Raw genomic sequence first — 12,459 nt, forward strand, 5'->3', positions numbered from 1 at the left:
CCTTTCTTTATTTCTTTCCTTCTGAAGATTGACTTATTTATTTGAGAGAGAGAGAGAGAGAGAGAGAGAGAGCCTGGGGTGGGGTGTAGGGCAGAAAGAAAGAGAGAGTCCTGAATCAGCCTCCTTACTGAGTGGGGAACCTGAGATACCAGGCCTCTTAAGTCATGACCTGAGCTGAAATCAAGAGTTGGTAGCTTAACCAACTGGACCACCCAGGTGCCCCAAGAAAGCTCTTTAGACTATAAGCCCTATCCTTCTAGGATTCCAGAAAATTTAGATGTCCTTAAATTCCAGATTTTGTAGTTTCCTCCACTCCTTAGACCTCTTAGGTCTTTAGTCAGACATCTATATGACTTTAATTCAAAGTTACCTATCATCACAGTCCTTTTGATTTCTTTATGTCCTCAACTTCTGCCGCTCTTGTGCTGTATACCACACTGTTATTCCTTCTAGGGACTTCCATGACCTCCGGGTACCATGAAACACGTAATTTGATGGTTTAAGATAGAGTAGTCCAAATCACATTTAACTTCCTGCCTGAAACAACAGCAAAAAGATGGATAAAATACATAAAATAACACTTTGTGGGACACTGGACATCAGTCAATGAAGTTCAGTAGTCCCTGAGAGGAAATAATGTGAGTCCTATGATTACTCCAGCTTGCCATCAGAAGAAAGGATCCAGTCCACAGCATAGGGAAGGAGGATCTGGCAGAGCCTGGTGTACTCCCTGAGTTGAGGAGATAGTTCTGAGAGTCTGGGAAAATCAAAACAGCTAGAGTTTGCAGGACAGAACTCTGGAAAGGAGAGAACTTCACAGAAAAAAAAAAATATCCAGAGAACTGTAGATTGTTCTCCTCCAGAATTTAACTGAATACTGATATGCATATGGATATAAGGAACTGTCCAAAGCTATGAAAAGAACAACCTGAAAGGATGAGACATAGCAGTGCTCAGAAGTCATACACAGTTGGTCTAGTGCTTGTTCCTATCAGGTATACTAGAAAACCTCAAAATTCATAGGCGTGGAGTATTTAAGGATATCTTGCCTTAGCAGTGGGAAAAAATAGTCCTAGATTGAATGTTGCTCTGATCTCATATAAAAGATTTCAAATTCAAGACACAAAGGCCCAAACTATTTCCAAATACCTTAATTGCATTAAAAGCTCTGGACTATTTTTAAAAATATAGAATTACCTAGCTCCAACAACTTAATACTCATAATATTTGGCATTCAATTAAAAAATTGGTTATTATGAAAGAAACAGAAATATTAATCAATCAAAACCAACCCAGTATTGACATAGGTGGTAGAATTAACAGATAAGAACATAAAAAGAATTATTATATCTGTATTCCATATATGTTAAAAGTTAACACATGAAGAGTATAAGAAAGAGAAAAATAAAACTTTTGCTGTTTGAAATTTACAATGTCTGAGATGAAAAAATACATTGGATGATATTAATGACAAGTTAAACATTGTAAAAGAAAGATAAATGAATCAATGAACCTGAAAGGATAACAATAAGAACAATTCAAATTAAATAAAGGAAGAAGAAGAAAAAGGAACATCTGTAAGCTATGGGGCAATTTCCAGTGGTTCAATGTATACATAATTGTTGGAGTTTCTGAAGGAGTAAGGTGCAGAAAATACATTTGAAGAAATGATTGAAAAAATTTCCAAATTTGGTGAAAACTATAAGCCCACAGATCTAAGAAGATTGGTGAATCCCAATCACAAGATACACGAAGAAAGCTACATTAAGGTGCATAACAATAAAATGATTCAAAACCAATGATAAGGAGAAAAATCTTATAAGTAACCAGAGGGAGGGAAAAATGACACAATGTGCAAAAGAACAAAGATAATAATTATAGAAGATTTATCATCAGAAAGGGTAAAGTGAGAAGATCATAGAACAACATTTTTTTTTTTTTAAGATTTTATTTATTTATTTGACAGAGAGAAATCACATGTAGATGGAGAGGCAGGCAGAGAGAGAGAGAGGGAAGCAGGCTCTCCGCTGAGCAGAGAGCCCGATGCGGGACTCGATCCCAGGACCCTGAGATCATGACCTGAGCCGAAGGCAGCGGCTTAACCCACTGAGCCACCCAGGCGCCCCAGAACAACATTTTTTAAAGTACTGAAAAAAAAAACCCTGTCAATTTAGAATTCATGAGTGAGTGAAATATCTTTAAAAACAAAGCTGAATAAAGATTTATATATATAAATCGTTGAAAACCTCTATCACCAGCAGATCTACAGTATAAAGAATATGAAGAGAAATCTTTAGAAAAGAAAGTTCTACCAGATGTAAATATAGATCTATGCAAAAAATGGAAAGAACAAAAAACTAATTTTGAAGGAAAGAATATCACAAAAGTTTCTTATTTAAATGTCTTTAAAGCTAACTAATGCTTTAAACAGTAATAATAAAAGTGTAATGTCAGTTGTATAGCATATATGAAAGTAAAAATATGACAAAAATAGCATAAAGATCAGAAAGGAGAAATGCGTGTTATTGTAAGGTTCTTATGTAAGATTTGAAGTGGTATATAACACATGAAGGTAGACTACAACAAACCTATATACATACTATAAACTCTAAAGCAAGCATCAATTAATTAATTAATTAATTTTTACACAGGTTTTAAAGTTATGTATGTGTGTGTGTTCATATATATGTATATAATCTATACATCCAACATGTGACTTGAACTCACCACTTCAGTATCAAGAGTCACATGCTCTTCAGACTGACCCAGCCAGGTGCCCTTCAACCATGAATTTATTGTGAAGAGTTATAGCTAGCAAGCCAACAAGAGAGATAAAAAAGAATAGAAAAGAAAAATATACCATCTAATGTATATCTTGTTTCAAATAAAAATCATAGGATTGCACTTCTGGAGATATATTCCTTGATGAACAGAAGAGTTCATTTTGAAGAGAAAATATAAAAGCACTTAGAAAAACTTGAACTTACACTGGTCTTAGGGTATTTCAATCGTGTATGTATTACAGGTAACTTGAAAACACAATACTTATCTCAACTGTTGTAGAAATTCACTGGAATTTCAACAGAAAGTACAAGACTTGAATCAGGAAGCAACCCACTTCCTTCACTGTATATGGCAGATTACAGATGTAAGTGTTGGGGGCATTTCCAACATTTGGCACCTACATGAAGGCCACTTTATCCTGCAGGAAGTTGGCTGACAGAAGGAGGTTACACCTAAAGCAGAACTGGTCTTAATGCATAGCCTGTGTCCATTAAAATAAGTATAAGTTTTATAAAAATGGTACAATCCTAAAAGCAAGAGGTAGATACTATCTACCTACAGATTTCAACCAGTTTTTGGAGGATAAAACACAGATGGAAGAATACATGAGAAACAAAGTGTAAGAACATCATTAGAGCATCAACAGTGAGATTGCTGTGGTCAGAACAGGAAATGCACCTGCCTAAGAGAGAACCAGGACACATAGACAGCTGAGAAGTGGGTCAAAAATCAGAGGTATTAATAACAGGTCTGCATATGGATTCGTTGATAGCCTTCTTTCCCACACCTGTGTGAAAAATACCTGACTGCTAGATGTTTATTCCCCAAACAACAACAAATGAAATACAGGTTTTGGTTTCTGTTTATTTTCCTGTAGAAGTGGAAGGTATTATTTGAAGAAAATAATGTAAATAGTATCAATGCCAGTGACCTAGAGAAAAACCCTTCACATTCTACCATCTAAGAGAGGGTGCCTCCACTGTAATGGTGAATTCAGACCCATTTATGCTAAATTAAAGCATCCAACAAATAAAATCCACCCAAGCCTACAGAGTCCTCAGTAAGTCTTTCTTTTGCCTAGATTTTAAATATGAAAAGATAACAAATAATCCACACAAATAGAAAAGCTTATCAAAAGGGAAATGAGGTGATTTAGGAACAGAGAAGGTAAAACAGTCTAGTCGATATTTACAAAACTTGAAGGAAATTTTATACCTATAAAGTAAAACACACTATTTATTTACTGTGTTTTAATATGCTATTAAAACGAGTCATTGGGAAACAAGAAGGAGCTCTTGGATTTTTAAAATATATTTGTCAAAACAGAAAGAAGTCAACAGAAAGGTTGGGAAATGTTTAAAAACAAACAAATAAAAATACCAAAATGAAGAGTCAAAAAATATGAGAGAAAAAAATCAGCCATAAGTTGAAGATCAGTTAGATAGTTTCAGAAGAAGATAATGAAGAGAAAGGAAGAGAAGAAACTGTCCATGTGTCTGGAGGTGTCTTTCAACATTTGAAAAGTGGGATGTTCTGTATATATCTATAAGGTCCATCTGATCCAATGTGTCATTCAATGCTCTTGTTTCTTTATTGATTTTTCTGTTTGGTTGCTCCGTCTGTTACTGAGAGTGGTGTGCTAAGATCCCCTACTATTAATGTATTCATATCAATGTGACTTTTTATCTTGATTAATAGTTGTCTTATGTATTTGGCTGTTCCCATATTGGGACCATAAATATTTATAATTGTTAGATCCTCTTTGTGGATAGACCCTTTAAGAATGATGCGGTGTCCTTCTTTATCTCTGACTACAGTCTTTAGTTTAAAATCCAATTTATCCTGGGTGGCTCAGTGGGTTAAGCTTCTGCCTTCAACTCAGGTCATGATCTCAGGGTCCTGGAGTTAAGCCCCACATTGGGCTTTCTGCTCAGTGGGGAGTCGGCTTCCCCCGCTTTCTCTCTGCCTGTCTAGAGAGGCAGAGCCTACTTGTGATCACTCTCTCTCTGTCAAATAAATGAATACAATCTTTAAAAAAAATAAAATAAAATCTAATTTATCTGATATGAGAGTCACTATCCCAACTTTCTTTTGAGGCCCATTGGCATGAAAGATGCTTCTCCATCCCTTCACTTTTTGTCTGGATGTATCTTTAGGTGCCAAATGGGTCTCTTGTCCAACATATGGACTGGTCCTGTTGTTTTATCCAATCTGCAACCCTTTGCCATTTTATGGGAGCATTTAGGCCATCCACATTGAGAGTGATTATTGAAAGATATGTTTTTATTGGCTTTATGTTGCTTGTGAAGTCCTTGTTTCTATAGATTATCTCTGTGAATTTCTGTTCTATGTCACTCTTGGGTTGTTTCTTTTATAGAATCCCCCCTTAATATTTCTTGTAGTGCCGGCTTTGTGGTCACATACTCTTTTCAATCTTGCCAGTCTGGGAAGCTCTTTATTTCTCCATTCATTTTGAATGTCAGCCTTGCTGGATAAAGTATTCTTGGCTGGATGTTCTTCTCATTTAATGCCCTGAATATGTCTTGCTAATCCTTTCTGTCTTGCCAGGTTTCTGTGAACAGGTCTAACATTATTCTGATGGACCTTCTTCTGTACATAAGGAATCTCTTCCCCCTAGCTGCCTTCAGAAGTTCCAAAAATTATGACTTCTCAGTCTCACAATTAAGTGTCTCAAGATATTTCTAGATTCATTGATCTTGGGGGTGTTCTTTCTACTTCTAAGACATGAATGGTGGTTTCATTCCCCAGATTGGGAAAATTTTCATCCAGAATTTATTCAACTATATCTTCTAGTCTTCTGTCTTTCTCCACCCCCTCAGGGATCCCAATAATTCTGACTTTGAAATATTTCATGGCATCATTTATTTCCCTAATTCTGTTTTCATGGCTTCTAAGTTGTTTCTTCCATGCCTGCTCCTGATCCTTTTTCTCTATCAGTTTGTTCTCTAAATCACTAATTCTATCTTCTGCCTCAGTTACCCTAGCTGTTAGAGTATTTAGATTAGATTGAATCTCATTGATAGCATTTTTAACTTCTTCCAAGGCAGCTTTCACTTCTGCCCTTAGAGATTCTATGTTGTCATTAATGGGTTTTTCCATACTAGCCATTGCCTGGATAATTGTTAGCCTGAATTCCCTTTCCGACATACAATGTTCATAGCAGCAATGGCCACAGTTGCCAAACTGTGAAAAGAACCAAAATGCCCTTCAACAGATGAATGGTTAAAGAAGATATGCTCTGGAGTATTATGCTTCCATCAGAAAGGATGAATACCCAACTTTTGTATCAACATGGACAGGACTAGAAGAGATTATGCTGAGTGAAATAAGTCAAGCAGAGAGTCAATTATTATATGGTTTCACTTACTTGTGGAGCATAAGCAATAACACAGAGGACATTGGGAGATGGAGAGGAGAAGTGAGTTGTGAGAAATCGGAGGGAGAGACAAACCATGAGGGACTGTGGACGCTGAAAAACAAACCAAGGGTTTTGGAGGGGAGGGTAGTGGGAGGTTGCGTGAGCCTGGTGGTGGGTATTAAGGAGGGCATGTATTGCATGGAGCACTGGGTGTGGTGCATAAACAATGGATCACTGAAAAAAATTAATTAAATTATAAAAAAAGAAAAATGAGAAAATGTGCAAATCGTAACTGTTTAGGAGCAATGTGAACTCGGGCAAGTTGCTTGTACTGTATATTTTACAAATGCTTTTGCATTCATTATAAGTGCCCTTTTAAATTCAATGATTGTTATAAAATAGGACATAGTATACTATAAAATATTATCATTGCTATAGTGATTTGTATTAATTTTTAAAACAGTGGGCCACTTGTACAAATTCTCTTCCATCCATCATAAAAGTGAGCAGATGGTTCTAAGTCCTATTGAAGGGAATGTGCTTTCTAATTAAAAACAAAAAACAAACAAAACAAAACAAAACAACACACACACACAAAAAAAAACAAAAAAACACACTCCATGAAAGGACACTCTACAAGTACATAGGCTAGCCTATTCATGCCAAATAAAATTATGACAGAGTTGATATATAGTTGGAATTCTCTTTTTTTTTTTTTTTTTTTGTCAATCATTCTCTTCTTTGGCTATTTCACCTCTGGGCTCATTTAGAAACAAATAAGACATACTATATTACAAACTACTAAACTTTAGGTAATTTTGATGAGCATAAAATATAATTCATCTAAAACAATAAAGTCGTAAGTCAGTTCAAATAGATAATTTTATAATGTCCATCTCTACATTTTGTTTTTTCCAACTTAAAATAGAAGCTGTTGAAGGTAGGATCAAATAATAGCATTCAACTAGCTTTTCCCAGAAGCATGTAGTTTTCAGAGGTAGGAGAGACTTAGAGATCACATAATGTAATTCAACATCTTCATTTTTGAGATCAGGGTATTAATTAAGGCATTCCTTGATGACATTCATTCTTAATGGCAGAACCAACTCTTCTAAACACCTGCAAGAGTGTTCTTCCTGACAATTTTTTTTCTTAATTGTTGAGTGTCCTATATATTCTAAAAGGAAAAAACACATAAATTCATGACAAAAATAGATGTTTCAAGAAAATACTGTCTCAGGGGATGAACTGATGTGTAGAGAAGTCGTTGAGCACCAGAAGAACAATTAATGAAACTGAAGTGTATTATTTAGTTATTTAAATAAAGTGAATGAGGGGCACTGGTGTGGCTCAATCAGTTAAGTGTCTACCTTCAGCTCAGGGCAAGATCCCAGGGTCTGGGATGGATCCCTGCATTGGGCTCCCTATTCAGTGAATAGTCTGCTTCTCCCTCTTCCACTGACCCTTCCCTCCCACTCCAGCCCTCTTTCTCTCTCTCTTTTTTTTTTTTTTATTTTTTTTTTTAAAGATTTTATTTATTTATTTGACAGAGAGAAATTACAAGTACACTGAGAGGCAGGCAGAGAGAGAGAGAGAAGGAAGCAGGCTCCCTGCTGAGCAGAGAGCCCGACGCGGGACTCGATCCCAGGACCCTGAGATCATGACCTGAGCCGAAGGCAGCGGCTTAACCCACTGAGCCACCCAGGCGCCCCACTTTCTCTCTCTCTTAAATGAATAAATAAAATCTTTTTTAAAAAGTGAAATAAAAAAAAAATAAATCAAGTGAGTGAGGATGTATGTTCTTACATGGTATCATGAAGCTATTCTATTTGCTCATCTTATTATAGCATCACTGAAGGGTATTTTATTTTGTCTTTCTTTCTATTTTTCTTGGTTTAATAATCCTTTTAAAGGAAAAAAAATCTTGCTAAAATTGAAGTGAATATATTTAATGCCGCATAATCAGCTTCTAAATCTACTTAACTAGAGCCCCATCATGCATTTAGTACATTGAATGAATGGCACAAATGGGAAACATATTATAATGAGGACCGGGTGAATTTTGTGAGACTAAACTTCACTTTCCTGAAATGTTCTTAAGCATCTGATTTTGTAGTCAAGTATAGCTCAATTTGCATACTTCTTTATTTGCATTTGACCTAGACACCTGCATTACTTTTTGGAGAATTCTACTTTTATGGTGCTTTTGAACACTTCACTGCCACCCCACTATGACAAAATGCATTCTGCTTGCTGTGGCTTGTTGAGGGGTGCACAGCAGGATTATTTCTAACCTTTTACTTGTTTTCATTTAAGTTAGAACAAGTTGTTTACTATATTACAAGGGTATTTTGCTCTTCAGATATTTGCTTTCTCATCCAATTTTTTAAAAACTACATGCAGTTTTAGGGACATGGCCATTATCTGAAAACAGAATACAAATAATACCTATTGATACCACATTTGCTCACGTGGACATCAATGGCTCCCCACTTTTGTGGCACTAATATTAGATCACATGTTTCTGTTCTCACTTATCTGGAGGAAATAAACATCCACCACTCATATGTCCCAAGTAGAACTTATCAACTTGCCAATTTGCTGCCGAACAATGCACTGCTTTAATGCAATGCCCTCTGTTGCTCCCCTTCCATCCAAACTGAAAATCTGCCAGGTACCCTTGATTCTTTTCTGTCTCACTCTTCTGTGTCACATCGATCACAAAGTTTGGTTAAGTCTACCACCTTCAGATGTGTTGGGTCTAATGCTGTTCCTACAACCATTGCCTTAATTATGCTCCCGCCATCTCTTACTCAGACAATTTTAACACCATACTCCTCCACTTCCTGCATCCAGTTTCCCTTTTTTCCATTGCAGCAACCTCACCAAATTTAAAATTTAAATATCACATTGCCTTGCTCAGAATGCAAAATGCACAATATTCTAATTGCCTATAGGGTCAAAATTAAACACCTTCCATGCCATATATCACATCTGTAAAATCTGGCTCCCGACAGCCCCTTCAGTCCCCTACTTCCCACTGACTCCTCCTTAGATTACTTGTTAGCCATAAGGAATTTCTTCTCCTTGCACTGGACTTTCATGTACTTCTGAACTCATGCATGCACTGTGCCTAGAATTCCCATTTCCTGACTGCATGGCTGGCGGGGTATGTCAAGAAGATTAATGGGTTTCAGAGTACAGGCAGCAACACAGGGTCTGGATCGTGGTGTTCCTACCTGTTAGTTATGGGACCTTGACCACATTACTCAGATTCAAGTCTCAGTTTTCCCATCTGTAAAAAGGTAAGAGTAATACTGTCTGCTTCATTGGTTTCTTGCACAAACAGTGAAATACAGTGTCTGGTACACCGTGATCAGTGAATGCCAGCTATTATCATTGCTAATAATTAGGAATTATTATGTCATTATCATCAAAGGAAACAAAGCTATTGACAGCATGTTCCATCTCATATGAACTGCCTAAAGCTATACTTAATAGTTATGGTGAGAAATAAAAATTAAAAAAAAAAAGGTTATGCCTTTTCTCTACTATGCTTTAAATAATCATCTAATTTGGAAGTCAAATCTGTGTGATTATAAATACCATAGTTCATCTTCCATGGATGTCCATTGACAGCACTCAGAAATTGCAGTCACCAAGAAAATATCAGCTCTTAGATATTGCATATTTGATTAATAAATTGTAAACTTCTGAGACTCGCAGTCTTCTTTTGCAGGAGAAGGACAGTTTCTACAAAGGTGGTTTTCAAAGAGAGCTAGCTTCTCCTGAGAGGTAGAAGATACAATCACAGGTTTAGTACAGAAAACTCTGGTTCTATACTCTGCCTTTTGTACCTTGCCTAGTCTTTTCTGTTACTCTTGACTTTGCCTCTGGGTTCAGATGTCAGAGCCTGCCTGGAGGGGAGTGGGGGTGGTCATGAGGTGCCCTGATTTTACTAGTTCTCTAAACCCTTCCTCCGGGGCTTGCCCAAAGGACTTATGGTTTTATTCCACTCCTTCTCTCTCTTTCTAACAACCTGACAGCTTATGTTTTCACTTTCTTTGTGGTCAGAGCTACCTCTGCTATTGAAATGACCCTTTTACCCCCAACCCTCAGAACAGCCATCAACACCTTCTCCTCACCAGGCCAGAGGGCAGGTGAAGATCTCCATTCCACTGTTGTTTGAAATAAGTAATTATTATAGTTCCTAGAAGGGGATGGTCAAAATGTATGTCAAGCAGGAGGCTGTGCTGGGCAATGCCAAGGTTCCTCTTATCTAGGAACTTAAGATTCTAGGTTTAAAGGTATTTTACTTTAAAATCTCCATTGAAAAAAATAATAAAATTAAAATTAATGACAAATATACTCTATCTCTTGTTTATAGCAATGAGCAGGCTATCTGCCATAGTGAGAAGCAAGAGTTAGACTCTAGTCCTTCAACATGGTCCCTGGAATCTTGCTGGCACAGCCTAGTTCCTGGGCTCTGCATCTTCTTTTCCCCAGAGTTGGCTGCTCTGTTGGAGACCTGCCTCAAAAAACAGTCATGATTTCAAGAAGGGAGTGATATCAGGACCTCTCATCATATGCCCTAAGACAGTTTCTGAGAGTCCTAGGATCCTACGAAGATGTCTTAGTGGCCACAGAAGGTGAGTGTGGAAGGAGGGAAGAAACCTGACTCTTAGACATGGAATCTTCCATCAGAGCTCCACATTTATCATTCATCCAACAAATGTTTGCTGCACCCCTCCATGTACCAGAACTGTGCTAAATGCTGGTGATGCTGGAGGTGACAGGTATGGTCTCTATTATTTTGGGTGGGGGCTAGGAATTGCAGGTGAAGGGTGCAGGTGGATAAAAATAATTAACAAGACAATTTTAGTGACAATTTTGTGAGAATATTATTAATAAAGCATTTGCAAACAGTGATTTGAAAAGCTGCCTTATTTACGGCGCTACACTGGGGAGGCGCAGTGTAGATCTGCTAGAGAGATCAGGAAAAGCGTTTTCCAGGTATATAGTAGACCACTACCATATGACCACTGTATTGGGCTGAGCCAGAAAGGATACTTGGCATATTCAGGAACGAAGGGAAGGGAAGTGTGTGTTGGACAGGAAGGTCGGATTTAGGTCATATGGACTTCGCACATATAGAGTTAGGTTTTATTTTAACATACTGAGTTTCAGGTCAAATTTCATAAGGACAAAGGAGCTGTAGCAGAATGGGTCCAATCAGGAGACAGAAACCCTACAGTGGTTTGAACAAAAGAAGTTTAAAATAAAGAGTTGTTAACTATGATCTAAGAGTAATTTTAAGATCTCAGAGGATCTGTTGCCAGGCTGGGTTCTACTGAATGTTCTTCCACCTACATGCCACAGCTACCAGCCAGCACCACAAAGCAGCACCATTTACTGAGTAAGATTAACATCACGCTCATTTAAAAGAGCTATTTAAAAGAATTTCACTATTTATCTCAGAGCATATATAAAAGGGTGCATTTGGAGGTGAGAGGCAATACATTAATAACTAACATAAAGGTTCAGTGGCTGACAGTAAAACAAAATAAAAACCTTACTTGGTGGTACCCAGTTGGCTTGCTAATGTTACTTGCTACTGTTCTGGGCTCTCAGTTCTGACATCTGTGTTTATCTGAAGATGTGTTGCCCCCTGCTCTTGTATCTTGATGTTATCCCTGGATTTCTGTATGATTCCCTGGGTCTCAATGACTATTTTAACTTTCCTCCTAGTCCTGTTGGGACTAGGATCATGTTCTGTTGTTTTTGCATTCCTCTCCTGGAATCTACCCTGAGCTCCAGCTCAACATCTGACAACTCACCTTCACTGATGGACTTCTAGGAGTTAGACCTCCTCCTCCTGACAGCCTGGGTTCCTGAGAATCACTGCCCTGGCTTTTTCTGCATATTAAACCATTGCAGTGGGTGGGGGGGACCACCTTCCTATCGGTGTTTGCCCCAGGGTGGTGGAAGCTGCCATGTTCCAGAGAAAAGAGCCTGGGCTTGGGCATTAGCCCTGGCTGCTCCCTTGTAAAGTTATTGTGAGGAATACATGGAAAAACAATATAAAATTCAAAACATAAAATACTTGGCGCAATGCTACCCATGGCAAGAACTCACATTAGTTTCCTTCTGTCTTAAGGGGGTAGTTCCCAATTCTGCTCTGAGCTTTTCCCAGCTGGTCCCATCTTTTTGGTAGTTACCCAGATTTTGGACAATGTTTCCAAAAATAAGCATAATAACTGCAAAGGTTGCTGGTTATTCAACCCTTATTATTTTCC

This window comes from Mustela nigripes, chromosome 3, assembly GCF_022355385.1.
Source record: "Mustela nigripes isolate SB6536 chromosome 3, MUSNIG.SB6536, whole genome shotgun sequence".
In the NCBI taxonomy this organism is placed as follows: Eukaryota; Metazoa; Chordata; class Mammalia; order Carnivora; family Mustelidae; genus Mustela; species Mustela nigripes.